Source organism: Melozone crissalis, unplaced genomic scaffold, assembly GCF_028551555.1.
Source record: "Melozone crissalis strain CALT ecotype California unplaced genomic scaffold, PUWL_Pcris_2 ptg000006l_1, whole genome shotgun sequence".
In the NCBI taxonomy this organism is placed as follows: domain Eukaryota; kingdom Metazoa; phylum Chordata; class Aves; order Passeriformes; family Passerellidae; genus Melozone; species Melozone crissalis.
Genome location: NW_026535784.1, coordinates 3,607,523 through 3,623,092, shown reverse-complemented (window position 1 = coordinate 3,623,092; position 15,570 = coordinate 3,607,523). Strand labels below are relative to the sequence as shown.

At 33.8% G+C, this 15,570-nt stretch overlaps 1 protein-coding gene across 1 annotated transcript in view; it reads left to right on the top strand.

Moving 5' to 3' along the window:
* The window catches only part of PCDH7 (protocadherin 7), a 265,181-nt gene that overhangs the window by 36,505 nt on the left and 213,106 nt on the right, over window positions 1-15,570 (top strand). The window lies entirely within an intron of this gene.

The window sequence follows — 15,570 nt, the reverse complement described above, 5'->3', positions numbered from 1 at the left end:
AGGTGTGCATGTGTGTGTTTCTGTGTGTGTCAAATGTACACAGCTTTAAAATCCAGTGGTTAAGGAAAGACAGAATCTTTACTCTGCCAGCTGCACAGCAGCTGAGGAAGAGGTTTTTTAAAAAATGTTTTTTTTCTGCTAAACATCCAAGTAATCTTAGATTGGCCAGTATGTATTTCTTATCCAAGGGTGGAACACAAATAATCAACACTTCTTGTCTTAGATTTGGAAAATATTTTTAAGATATAATTATGAGAAGATGCTGATGGGTTCGTCTCATCTGCAATTTTCCACATCTGTCAGAAAGGTCAGTAACTTTGTCTCCAATTCTTTGTAATGTGCTGCAGAAGCATTTTTTAAAAGTAAGAAATAGCCTTGTCTTATAGTAGTCCCAATATTTAGATGGTAATATGAGAAAATGGAGGAAATAACCCTTAGAAGAGCTTTTTGTACCTAAGATTTGAGATACTATTGTTTGGTTTTACTAAAATTCTTATTTTAGGTTATGTTTTTTTTAACTTATCCTGAAAGAAGTTTTCATCAAGGGCCGTGTGGGTGATGATCTGGGTGGGAAAGAGCTGTCAAAAAATCTTGAAAATGAGGACTAAAATTCAGAGCAGTGTGCACATGCAAGTGTCCTTAATCAGAAGGGGATGTCTAAATGACTTTTAACTTCTTTGCTTACTTCCTATGTTTGATTGAGTAAAATTGGAATAAAACCATTTATTTACCTAGGACTATTTCCTTCCCTCCTAGTAAGAAACTTGAAATTGATTCTAACTAGACATATTTCTTCCCTGAAGTAATGCAAAATCTTTGTCTCATAAATGCATACCGAGGCTTTGTGGCTCATCAGGGTGCTGTGACATTGCAGAGCATCGATTCTGTGGTGTTAAGGGGTGACATTTTTGGTGCTAACGGGCCACCAGAGCATTGGGATTTGAACTGTACACGGTAAGAAGCACTGACTTTCCTGTGGCATGACAGGCTTTTTAAAGCAGTGGGAGTAATGTTGGTCTTGCGTGGCTCCTCATGTGTAAAGTTCAATTATTAATAAGATTTTTTTGTGTAATTAAATTAATAAAATCGGATAATATTTTTAAAATTCTGAAAATAAAATTTAATAGTAACTGTTCTGCAAGAGCCACCACCATTCTACATTTTTTTCATTTGTAAAATTTCTTGGCATCTAGAGTTTAAAATTCACTCTTGAAAGAAACATTTCATATTATACTGTGTTTTGTTAGATTTTTTTCTTATATTTTTTTTCTGCTGCAAAATGTAATCTGTCTTAGGTAAAGATCTTAACTTTTTTTTAGTGTAGTTTTTAGCAGCATACAGGATTTGTTTGCATTTCATGTAATGGCTCTCCTCTTTATATTGGAGGCTAAAGACACCTAAGTGTAAAGCTCTTCCAGTTTTATGTTGCCTTCAAGGGCATCAAATAAAAACCAAAAGAGCATGTGAACCACAGAAGGTTAAAACTGAGCATCTTCTGGTTTTCTATGTTTGAAAGATGAAGTGGTTTTTTTTTAGTTTTAGTGTCCTGGAGTGTTTTCTTTGAAATAACATTTTGATTATTTTTTTTTATTTTATAACCTTGATTATAATTATTGTGCAAAAAATAAAATCAGCAAAGTCAAAAAAAATGACTTTGGAAATTAATCAGATTTATGGTTTAAAAGAGTCTATGGGGCTCAAATTATAGATGTTTGCATATTCATTCTGTTTTGTGTTTGAATACCAGTCGTCCTGCAAAGAAATGTAGAATTTTATGTCATATATTTGCTCTGTTTTCTAACATAGGTGTTTTGCTTAACTGATTTACTAGGAAGTGACAGCACTGAAAAATTGGACACAATGACTGCTGGAAGTATTTCAGTTCCCAGCAATCTAAATAGTGCAGAAGAGAGAAAATGAAATATCACCATGTTTTAAAGATGACAGTTTGGTCAAAGACTGCTTTTTACTCTAAAAACAAATTGAGTAAATCAAGTAGATCTAAAATGTCTGCATGCATTGAAGATGCAAAACCTTTTTAGTTCCTTTTGTTTTTTCCTTGCCTCCTCTCTCTTATAAGCATGCGGTAGAACAGTGACTTATTAAATGTAAAACACTCCGTGAGTAACATAGTTCTTCTGGTTTAATTGTTATCTTTTGATAGTTTTGAATCATAACAGGCTTTCATGAAACATAGTTACATAATCTATATAAAATTTGGTGAAATGAAACTGAAATGAAGTCTTATAGTCTTCAGATTATATTTTGTAAACAACTTCAGAAGAATAGTTTTGTCAGATCTGGTTTTCTAAACCTTGAGTTTCATGAGTTCCTGCTGCACTTCTGTGGATGACGAATCAAAATGTTGATCTGGCCTGTTTGTTTCAAATGTTTTTAGTATTAGCAAGCATCTACAAAGACAGGTTTTGTAAATAGGGTTTTTAAAATAGGAGAGGGGGAAATGTTTATTGAGCATGGCTTTCACCTTGAGCAGATATAAATGCTTATGATTAAATTCTTGTTTGTCAGTGGGGAACACTGAGCAGTGAGATAAATGACCAGTGTATGTTTCACTTCTGCTACTTTTAAAGGTGGCATAAGACTTGCTGCAAGTGTATGTTTCCTTCACATTTAACTTGAAATATTTTGCAGAAAGACTTTACTGAGGTTTAAAGTTCTGCTGAGAGTGGAACCCACCATCCATAAAGTAAAAACCCTGTGTGCTACCCTGTGCAGATACTGACAAGGAGACACCAGAGACACAAATGCTGCTGCTTTCTTCATGTTCTGCAATGAATTGGTCTTATTTGGCAATCTGCTCCAACACAGCTTAGCTATTGTATTATGCTAAAAACTGTCAAGATATTTGCCTTCTTTTTAGTCCTCTCTACAATACCACAAAATGAATTTGCGTCGTTTTAAATGCAGCAGATCCAAACAAAAGATCTACAGCCTTGGATTTCTCAAGTTCCTGCCTGATACACAGAAAGGACTTAAGTATTTTTCATCCTAGAAAGCAGAGGGTATTTATGGACCTACATAATGTTTGTTTGTTCCTAGGAAAGCCAGGAGTTGTAGCAAAGCATTAATGTTTTTTCCCTCAGATATGTTACATGAAGTCTTTAAGAAAATATCTTCGAGGGTCTCTCATTTTCTTGAAGAAGCAAAGCCATTACTTAGAAATTTCTCCAAAAAATTCTGTTTGTGGGCATCCAAAGGAGGACTCAAGTTACAAGAAGTAACTACTGAAAAGACATCAGGGAAAAGGTTATGCAAATTTTAAGATGAAATCAGCCCAGGAGTCTTGCTATTTGAAGAAAGAGAGAGAGGCCTTTCATTTGTAAAATGCTCCACAGTGATGCAGAAAACCAATTAAAATATACATGAAGTATACACTCATTTTTAATTTCTGAGACATCCTTCCCTTTGAAATAGAAGCCCTCACAAATAAATATCTGGAATTGTAACCAATCAGTCTTGGCTGGTGTATTCTGCTTGCCAGCCAGGCTAGGCACACTTTCATTGGTGCACATGTGTCTCCTGAAACTTAATTGGAAAAATATCTTGTCTTGTTCATCCCCCCTCGAAGATATAGGGCAGCCATTTAAACGTGTTTGACTCCTGAGTCCTACAGCTCGTAACATTCTGAGTAGGGGCAGCCATGTAAAACTAAACTGAATTATCCTTCTGTAACTTACCTGGACAGAGAAAAGCCTTTTCCCTCTGCATATTACATGTAATTTAATAGAAAAGAAGTGGAGACACACTTCAGACTGACTTTAGGTCCTACAATAAAAATTTTGCTACTTCACTGGAAAAATATGTTTTTTTTTTTTTTTTTTTTGATCAAATATGAGAAAAAACCCAACCCTAAACACTAAACTAAACCAGTTTATAGTGTCTATTTAGTACTCTCATATGCAAATTCTGTGCCTATATTAATTTTCCATGAGGAATTTATGAGCAAAAGGATTATTATTTACCTAAAAATTGAAAGAGTGTGATATATGCTATGTTCAAATCACCAGAGTGCAATCTAATGTGAAGTATCATCTGATCTTACAAATATTTGTATGCAACATTTATTGCTTTCTACTCTTTCGATATTTTTCATGTGAACTCTTAGCATGACAGCCTAATTTTGTTTGTGATATTATTTCACACATATAACCATTGTCAAATCTAGCTTAATTTTTGTCATTTTACATTTAATTTAAAAGCATGTCTAAGAAATTAAAGGTCACATCATTAGCTGCATATTTTTTTCTTATGTTTATCTTCATTCTGTTTATCTTCATTCTTCATCATATGTTAAAGACAGAAATAATTTTCTCCATTTCCATTAACAAAAAGTGAATAGAGAAGAAAAAGCTATTATTTGCAAAATGTAAAAAAACCCTATGATAACTTTACAGACTTTAGTTAAACCAATCTACCACAGTGTACTCATAAGGCACTTTATAAAGTAATCTCTTATTTGGTAGGAAACACCATACTACTCCTTGATAAAGGACTTCAGAAGTGGTTTAGAAGCATGGGATTTATGTTTCCTTTGAAAGGGGAGGCATAGATACAAAAAAACCCTTCTTGCTTTGAACTTAATTTTAGGAAAGTGAACAGTTGACAATACAGACAGGTTTATGGTATTGTTACAACAATTCAGTGTTTTGCATACATACAGCATCTAAGAATAGCTCTCTTCTTTATAAACTTAGTTTATCATTATGATGCTTCCATAACATAACTGATTATTTAGATGAATGTACAGACTAACTGAGAATTTGTACCTTTTAAAATCCCTTTGATTGTAGCTTGGAGGTGCACTTAAGAGGAAATCTGGAAGCCTAATTTTATGTTTTGTTTATTGAACAACACTCTCCTTTAATGTTGCTGTTTGAATCTGTATTTGACATCCATGTTTTCTGTGATCTGTTCAAACAGAGGGTTCAACCTATGATGTCTATTGTGACATTTCTTTTCAAATGGCTGGTAGGCTGGTGGAAGTGCTTTCTTTCATCTTCTGACATTTTATTCATAGGTGATGGGTTTTTTTGGTTGTTTTTTTTTTCTTTTACTGGAACATCCCTACCAGGAGAGGCATTGCTGTGATCAGTGAGTTTTCTAGGTGAGAGTGATGTCTACTTGTAATTTGGAATTAGATAGAAAGGCCAGTAGGTTTGTCATTTCCTGCCTAAGGATCTTGTATAGAACAGTTAAGCCAACTTCCCTACATCTTTCACTCTCCCTGCTTTCCATAACTTTTAATTTTATTTCTGGCTGTTGTGTAAGTCTCTACCTTTAGAGCCCTACTGTGCCTTTGGGATAATCTTCTTTGCTGCCTGATGGATGGAGTTTTATTTGCCCGAGAAGGATCCTTTCTGGCCTTGTATGTGTGAGTGGAAGCCTTAGCAAGCAACAAATTTAATTGACAGCTATCATTCTGTGTAGATTATACATTAGGCAATAATTTAAAAATTCTCCTTTAAAACAACCAAATATTAATACCTCTAAAAATAAAATTACAATAAAAAAAACATATTTGTCGTTTACCTCAGCTATTTTTATATATTAGACACTGAAATCTTGCCATTCTTAATTTTCTTTCTGTCTTGGTGAGTACAGTGTGATGGCTACTGAAATTATAAATACATATAATACTATGTTTGAAGTGTCAAAGGATCAGTAATAGAGAAAACAGATATTTTGCTTCTAGGCAGATTAATTCTGGGACTTGGAATGTATGTCCCCTGTTCAATCAATACAGTTTATTCTTTTCATCATCGCCTTCAGTAGTAGGGGTAGACAATGATTTTATATACACTGACAGATAGGAGGAAAGTGGGGATTTTGATTCTTCATAATTGTCCATGAAGCAAAATCTCTCAAACTGCTTTTCAGAGTCTCAGCCGCACAGGTGTCCATCCCATGTAGATTCATGAGAATATATTTTTTTAAATGGAATAAATGATGAGATAAGAAAATTGCAATGAGTGGGAAGTGGAGGGAGATGGGAAATCAGATAGAGAGATGTACAAAGTAAGGGTGTGGTCATCATCAGGATAAAGTGCTCTGACAAATGTCAGCTGAGGTAGACGTTAAAGGGATGATTAAAAGAAAACTTTATTAAGCTATAAGAGCAAGGAAGAGAATCAGGATGATTATTACACTTGGAAGTGAAAGGTTATGTAGATGTGATAGAGATATACATGGGAAAAACAAAAGCTGGCAGCACCTGAGATGAAAGCAAAACCAGGAGTCTGTTGTATGTAAGTCAAGCAGGACCATATGGGTGTCAGCACAGAATTCTGAGTGATGCAGAGCAAAGCATGCCATGTCTTATTTTAAATAAATCTGTTAGGAAAAAATAATAGGTACTGTTTTGTTGGAGAATAGCAAATACAGTATTTATATTTAAGTAGTGGAGAAGATGGAAAAGAAGAGATAAAGGTCTGAAAGTGTGACCTCATCTTTTATCGAACAGTCGAGCAGAGTTTATATGAAAAAAAAATTAAGCTACTGACATAAAGAGCAAGGGAAGATAGCATGAAAATTGAAAATGCCTTTACTGCAAAGAGTTCATACAAACCAATCTGATAACTTTCTTTGAAAAGATAACCAATTTTCTAGACAAAGAAAATTTAGTAATCTCTCTCCTGGACTTCAGCAATCAGTTGATACTGTGCCACCTGGGAAATTATTTGTGCACCTGAGGAAGATGGGTGCTACTAAAGGAATAAAAAAATATGTAAGAAATTCACTTAAATGAGATGACAATTGGTTTTCTTGCAAAGGTAAGCATTATAAGAAGTTACTGGAGTCAAGAATCAGTCTTAAGAACATTTTTGCTTTATATTTTAAAGCAAAATGAGTGTAAATGTAATAAGGAGACCTGATTATGGAACAAATAAAATCATGAGTTTTTGTGAGAATTAGATTGTGTTAGATGAAGGACTAGAAAACATTCTAGACTTTAGGAGTTAAGACTTAAAATAAAAAAAAAAGAAGTAAATTCAGTTAGGAAATAATGATAATAGGAGCAGTAGAAAAAAAGAAGAATTTAATAAATTAGGTGAGAGTTACTAGGAGCATTAGTGACACAACAAATTTATTTTTGGAATATAAAGCTGCATCAATTTTGGTGCTGCTGTGAAACAGACATAGCCAGGTCATTTGAGAAGTCATTAATGAGACTTCCTCTGAAAAATCGTTTTGTCATTCTAGTCAATCATTTTCAGGAAGAATTAAGCTTACTTTTAAACATTCAGAAAAAGGTGTTTAATAACCGTGGAATATAGACTTAGCTGTGGAAGAGAATACTAAAAGGGCTTTGCCTATTCAGACTTAAGGCTCTGAGAGACGTGCTGTGGCAAGATAAAATTGGATGGCAGAAGTTGTTATTATCCTCAAGGCACGAATACTTGAAGCTCTTTTGAATCACTTTGTGAACCACTGCTTTGTATATCAGGGTAAACCAAAACTTTTACTTTCATACACCCAGCTGAAGGCTGCAACAGTACATGAGTTCTTTCATAGGCACGCCATATAATCCTGCCCTGAAGGCTTCAGTGCCCATCAGAGGGGTGGAGCAGATGCCAAATATTCCTGCCTCTGATTTTAGGCCACTGCTACATTTACCTCAGAGCCTTGAGAAAGCAGGTGGGAAGAGGAGATGTGATTGTTCTTCATAAATATATTGGGAATAAATATCAGCAAAACTTATTAAACAGTAATATTGTCATAACAGCAAATATGTACCACTATATGTTTAGTTTAGAAACAGAAGGAAAAAAAAGATTTCAGCTCTCTGAGATTGAGGTAGCATAAAAATATCTTGATAGTTTTGAAATGGAACTTCATCTGTTCAGAATAATACAATTACACAGATATTTTCCTTCCAGTAAGTTTGTGTATTCCTAAGAAAATGGAAAAAGAAAACAACAAAATGTGGGCCATGATTTTAAGGCCTTAGTTCCATACCGATGGATTAAGCTGTTAGTAGCATTATCTATGCCAAGATCAAGCTACGTTCTCTAAGCTGTTTAAGGAGCAGCACAAACTTCTTAGTGTGAGGTTTGCAGCAACAGAAGCATCTAAAGATATTGGTACTTGTGCTTCTGTTTTTCTGTGAACCCTTTTTTCTTGACATGGCAGTATTGTTCAGTTTTTTAGGAGGCCCAGAGTCTCTGTGGCTTGATTGTAATAAATAAATAAATCAATTTTATTCTTGTAATAATGGGTTAAGAGGATGATTTTTTGTTTGGTTCGGGTTTTTTTGTTTGTTTGTTTGTTTTTGTTTTGGTAAGAATTAAAAATATTTGTTTTGTTGAACTTGATTTATATAACATGCAGAAATCAGTAGTCACAGAAAAAATATAACAAATTAAATTTAAATGAGGTTAGATGAGAATGCAATCATGTTAAACTGTGTACTAAGTCTAGGTGTGTTGCCCATTAAAACTGTTGACTTTAACTTCTCTTTTTAAAATTTTTATTTTCAAGATTATTAAATTTTTATAATAATTTAGACCATATTACAGAAATTTTAATTATCAAAACCTATGCATCCCTTTGTGATCATGTGTAGAAGTCCTCATTAATTTCTTATTCAGAAAAGAACTGTTCATGGGTTCCTTTTTGCCCATTTTTTGTCTTATATGTGGCCTTTACATGTGTATACAAATGGCACAACATAAAAAAGTGAATATTTTATTTACGACTTAATTTTCTTTTGTTTATTTAAGAATATTAAAATTAGGTTTCCTTATGTAACACTTACATTCTAAGGAAATACATTCAGTACAGTTTCTATAGTTCCTCATATCCTATTTTGATTTCTGTCACAAACTGGAAATGAAGCTACATGTGTATAAGAAGTTTAAAAATAGGTTAGAAGTATCTTGTGAAATGTAGCAGGAAATCTACGGAGATATATTTTTATCTGGCATTTTCTGCGGTGGGCAAAAATGAGCATGTTGTGCCTTTCAGTTCCGTTCAAGAATGTTGCAGAAACTTGTAATCTGTCACATTTTTAGTCATGTGTACATGTCAATCAGATGAATATATAATATATATTGCAATCACAACAAACTTACAGACAGAGATGAAGTTCTAAGAATAAAGTGAAATGAGTGGCAAAAGCCCTCCACAATAAAACTGTATTTGCAGAAGTTAATAATTTTGAGTTTGCAGCAATATATTATGGCTGTGATCACTACACTCTGATAAAGTGTGACTTCTCACTTATTTAATGAAAAATAATTACAATTAATGGCAAATATATATCAATAATGCTAAAAGGTCACTTTCCAATGGCAATGAATATGTAAGTTAAGGAAAAAGGAGAAACAGAAATAAAGATCAATAAATAAATTTCAGGTGGGTTCTACAATAATTTTTATGTACTGCAGCATTGAAATTCTGGAAGAAATTTCCCACTGAAATATTCAGGAAAAATAATTGTAACCTATCAAGAAATTATGTGAAATTTTGTCTATGATAAGCAGGTGTACTCAGCATGTAATAAGAAACTTCTAGGTCTATATTTTAGCATTTTGGACCGGATTAGTGGAGAGTTGCAAGCATCTTGCTCATGACAACTGAAACAGTCACTATCAATTCTTCATTTAACTCTGGCGCATGTGCATTTTTGTGAAAGGTAATGGAAGGGGAAACAAGACAAGAGATCTTGTCTTTCATGGAAATTAGCAAGATTCATGGAACTTAGCAGGAGTCTTCAACTGCCATAGAAAAATATGAGGAAAAGGAGCACCTAATTTAACAGAAATTTGGGAAGAAAAGTTAATTTTCTAATTATTTTCTGTCAAACTTTATGTATGGATGCATCTACTGATGACACAGAGCATGGGGATGTGATTTGGGTGTGAATTTGTCTTCAGTCTAAGTCTGGAGTCCTTCTGTACATATTTCTGAGCATTTTGAAGCATTGATTTGTCCCAGCTTTGTCTCTAGGTTGTCACGCAGTGCGTGGCACTTGAAGTGCAGGTGCAAGCCTTCCATCAGTTTGCTCTCTGTGCCTGCAGTATGTGCCAAAGATTGGCAGGTGATGCACACACCTTGTGGCTTGTTCGGATGTAAAGTAAAGGGGCACAACAAATTGCCCTGTCATCCTTGCCTTTGTATGCTGCGTCAGGTGTACTGCAGGTAATACAGGCACACACACACACAGACTTCCACGATTGCTTGAGATTTAATGACATAATATATTGCATTTCTGATTAAAAAGACTGAGCATTTTGTCTCTCATGCACCAGGTAATTTGTTTTGCTTGTTTAAGCTTTTCTCTCATGATTTATGCTTTGATTTGTTAATTAAAAAAAAACAAACTAGTATCAGTATCTTTGATACAAGAAAGGTCTAATTATAGAAGGTATATGTTACATCTGTGAATATTTTTTACCTCAGAAATATTTTATGAATTCACCAGATGCTCACAATTGTGTTTATATTTTGGAGAAAAGTATTTAAGATACATGTTAGCAGATCCCTGTTCATTGCATACTGGACAAGTCTATTATTCCAGTGAATGTACTCTCCTTGAAGTTAGCAAAACTTAATTTTTATATAAATTTGAACAGCCGTTAAGTTAGTAATTTTGAGGTACTCGATGAACGTAAATGAAAGATACAGATAGATCTATAAAAATAGGTAGGTAGGTAGGTAGGTAGGTAGGTAGATACATTACCTGTATTTTTATTGAATGTTTTGGGCTGTTTAATGTTCTTGCTGTTCTGTCAAATTAGTTCAGTGTAAATTGAACAAAGATATTTGTATATAATTTGGTTGGTAATGTTAAAGAATTTTACTAAGGTGTAAATTTATTCCTTCTACAACCAGAAGAGAATGTTTTGCTTGCTTGTCCTGGGTGGCTTCCTGTAAGAAGATCATATTTAGATTGAGGAGCAGACATTATTATTTGAGGACATTTAGGAGTCCTTTATGGATAATGTTCATAGAGGAAAAGATGTTTTATAGAGATGCTTGACATTGGTATCCTGCTTTTGTGTAACTTGGTTTTAAATTTACGTGTGTGTAACATATTACAAGAAATTATTCATTAAAATAAGGATGCTGTAGTCAGTGATGTAAAATAAATATAAATTATTAATAATTCAACAGTACTGGAAAAGCTGAAAAGACTGATGAATGCCAACCAAATGTGTTATGTAACTACCAATAATGGGTTAATATTTTTTTTGTGTGGATGACCCAATTCCAAATTATATTTTAAGTCCTGTTTCGGAAGAATATATTGGACAGAAACCTTCACTGTTTATCACCAGATGTGCATGTCTATTTAGTGTCTCATTTCCTTCACAAACATATTGATCAAAGTGAGTCAAAGGAAGAAAGTTCTTCCATAGCTCTCCATTTTCTTTATGTCCACCTTAGAGTAAGACAGTTGATATCTGGCATTTTGAAGAATGTAGATCTTCATAGAACTGTTATTGAACACTGTATGTTGCCTACTCCATTTTATCTGGGGGTTGGGTGAGAGAGATGAAGGAAAAGAGGAGTTGCCTGTTTGTTTTCTTGTAAAATTCCCATTTTTTGCTTCTTTCAACTCTCTGTACTGCACTATTAATCCCATCACTTAATGGAGAAGAGTTATGCTCATCACTGATACCCGAGACATCTATATGATTTTTTACTATGTCTGCAGTAACTCTGAGTAAGAAAGGGAAGAATTTATAAATCACTCCAATTTGTCTATAATTTAAAAACAGCCTGTTTCTAGGCATGTCTGTATGAAACAGACAGTTCTAACTGTCTTTGCTGCCAAAATAGTTCTTCCATGGAATGTGTTTGGATCTAAGGAAGAGAAGTTTTTTGCTCACTAGTGAGATCCATGGTAGAGGATTAAGTCAGCCAAACCCTACTCACATCCCAGTAAGCAGACATATATTTCTGTATTTTTTGTAGGTGGATACAGTGCAGACCACGCAGCACCCTGGCCATATTGAGGAATCATGTAAAATGAATGTATGTGCTCGTAAGTGAATTATTTATGAACTGACACTCCAACTCTAAGGGACGTTGGATCACAAAATCCATGAACTCTCTTTACTCTTACGTTAAGACACTGATTCCCAGGGGGCAGGGTTGCTGCAGAACTAAGTGGACCTTTAAAGGAAAGCTATTAGAAAAACAAAACAAAAAATGGTAAAGCATGATAAAAACTGCTTGAAACGAGAGATTCAGATTACATTTTGGATGCATTTGAAGAGACATTAAATGGAGAATGCAAAGAAGCAAGAATCCAAAACAGGAAAACAAATGGTACATAGAAAGGTTTGGTAAGCAGAACTGATGGTAAGTGGAGGAAGAAGATCAAATACCATCTAATTCAGGAGTATGAATAGGATGAAAGCACTCACCATTTTCTTCTTTGTTCTATCTTTGAAAGGACTGAAATTTGATTAGATGATTTGTTGAATTAGTAACTGGGAGATGAGTGTGAACAAGGTTAAATTTTCAGTGTTTGAATCAATTAAATATTTGTGGTTTGATGAAAAAAAAACCAAAACCAAAAAAAAACCCTGATAATATGCTAGATAAACAAAGAAAAATATACCTCAGGACTGAAATTCTGGAAACCTAGAAAGAGTCTCAGTATTTGAAAATCTTTGACCTGCTCAGGGACATGAGGGAGAGTGTGGAAGAGGATTCAAGTCAAGTGACATAAGGTCCTTCAGATTTTGCTGAGAGAAATAGCTCTCAAAGGAAGTTGAGGTGGATACAAAGAAGAAACCAAACATGCTAAATGACTATCAGCAAATAGGGAAATCAACAGCCACTCACATGGTGAACACAGAGTTTGGTTGCTAAAGACAACTGAATTCACTTGGCCAGAGCACTCCAGACTAGAATAATTGTATCAAGGATTGTACAAATGCCAGTATCAAAATCATATATACAGAAAATCTCCAAATCTGCAGTCACTACTAAGCTATATGCACCACATAAAAACATATAGTGCCAACTCCAATTTTATATGTGTGTGTGTATATATACATACATATACACCAATTTTTATATTCATTTTATATATGTATTTGGATATTACCCTATATATCAGCTTATGATTTGAGAAAGGCTGAATATTTCCTCCAAAATAATTTATTTAGTCATATCCTTCAACGTAAGAAGCAACAAAAAAGATATTTGAATAATAATTTTCCAACAAGGTTTTTTTCTTAGGAATAAAGCATAACTTCAGCCCATTGAAGTTTGTGATGTAAATCTGGTACAGCTATGTGAGAAAATGACATGATATTTGTAACAAGAATGTATGTTCTGACTTGCCTTCATAGTATGGCTTTTCAACTGTACGAACAAAAATACTGAAAAATACTTTTTCTCTCCTGATTTTTATGTGTTTATGCCTGAATTAGCTCATCTTTTGTGTTTATCCCTTCAAAACTGATAGTCTGCCACTCTTTCCCATTTGGAGTAATTAGTCCTGAGTGCAGGAATTTATGATACAGTAGGGGCTTTGACCTCTTTATTGTACTGAGATATATTATCAAACTTCAAAGTCAGTAGGCTGCTACCACATTGATTTTGTTTTCTGTGAACAAAATCAATGAGCAAAATTAAAATAAAAAAATCAATTCTTTCATTTTTGAATTGATTCAGGTTTTCTACATGGACATTGTTTATTTAAACTTGATTGCTAGTCTGGAACTTCAGTAATTCTGCATAGAAGAAATTATTAATAAAATAAACAAACAAAATTAAAATTAAGACACGCAGGAATAAGAAGGAAAAAGATGCAAAAGCGATCAAGAAAACCACTTGTTTAGGAATACCAATAAAGATTGGTGCCAATATCTTTGTCAAAAAAATCAGCACACAGGTTGCTTCTTTTGCATTTTCTATTCTTTTTTCTTAGCTCAATTGATGCTTAGAAATAATGCATGAAATACCTGCAGTCCATGGACCATATTTTGTGAGAGCATTTCAGAGCATTTGCAAATCTTACCTAAAGGTGAGAGAAAAAAAGGGAAAAAAACCACCAAAATATTTAAGATGTAACATTTCACAGAAATAAATACACTAAGTATGCAAATATATTTGTGAAATTTTCAGCCTTTTTCTGAATATAGACCTTATCTTAGAAAAAAAATTCAATGTGGAACATGTCAAGGCATTGTTAAGTACCTCTGATCAGTTTCTTATCTCAAATATAACAATTTTATTTCAATAAAATTATTCTTCAACTGGAAATGAAATCAAAATTGCGTCTTCTGTGTTCGTTGCAATTTCATTCTTCTGTATTTAATTTTCTGGTCAGAAGCAATTGCCAAGAAAGAACCCTTTAAAAAAAATTGTGGAACTACTCTAATTTTCAGATTTCAGAGAGTTCAGCAGTCAAGCAATTTGTATGGAATAAAAGCAGTTTTATATTGCCTCCTGCTACAACACCACTGAAGAAAGGGCAGCAAAACAGTGGGAGACCAAATGAAGAGTTTTTTTTCTTCTGTTATATCAACTTGCAAGATACTGGGAGCTTCAGAATTGCAAGGGGTAATATGGCTTTTATGAACTATTTCTTTCCTCTTTGCCTCCCACGGCTGCTTCATTGATGGCTAGTGTCTTTTTTTATGTCAGAATGAGGGAGTGAAAGATATTTGTGACAAGTGACATTCTACTTTCTGTTTGCAGTTGTCCTGCTTGGATGAGAGAAAAAATACATCCATCTGACTCTCATTTTCCTATATTTTAGGAAGTGGTTACTTTAGAGCTTTTAAAGACAAATCTGAATTGTCTTATTCATATGACCAGGCCAAATACACCCAGAGCTTTGTTGTATGAGACCACTCTTTTTCCAGTATCACTTTATTTTCAATTGTTTTATACATGAACACTAAAGAACAAGATATGTCAGTAGAAAACTATCAGGCAAGTTGTGATAGGCAATTTTTTCAGCTGGTTACAAAACAAGTTAGATAAATAATTAGCAGGAATATTATATGAAATGGCAAAAGAAGATCTCTTTTCCTCTTCTTAATGGTTCTACTTCTGGTGAATGTATGCTGTCACAATTTGTAGAGGCACTCTTAGTGATGCCAAACACAATTTTACATATAAATGGTGCAGTAGAAATGGTCTTCCATTTCTGGTAGTAGTCAGCTTGCTAAACTATTTGTCAAACCTAGACTAAAGGATTAAGTTAGGTAAACTTGCACCACACTTCAGTTTCAGGGTTAACAACACAATTCAATTTAAGTAAATTGTTTTTGCAAATGCTCATAAGCAATTTAAAACCTTCAGCTGAGATTTCTCAAGCTTATAAAAAAACTCTGTCTCTTCCTGCAAGCTTCATATGGACCCATAAGGACAGATTCTTGGATTTACCCATTCACCATTTAAAAAGACTGGACAATCCATGCTTTAACCCGTTACTCATTTTACTCTTTCAGAGTCGTTCAATAAACTGAATTTTGCTGAGCTAGTAAAAGATAGCTTTGTACTCTCAAATGCACCAGCTATATTTAAATTTCCAATGTATACTTAATTATGCATTCTTACAAACTCAGTATTATCTCC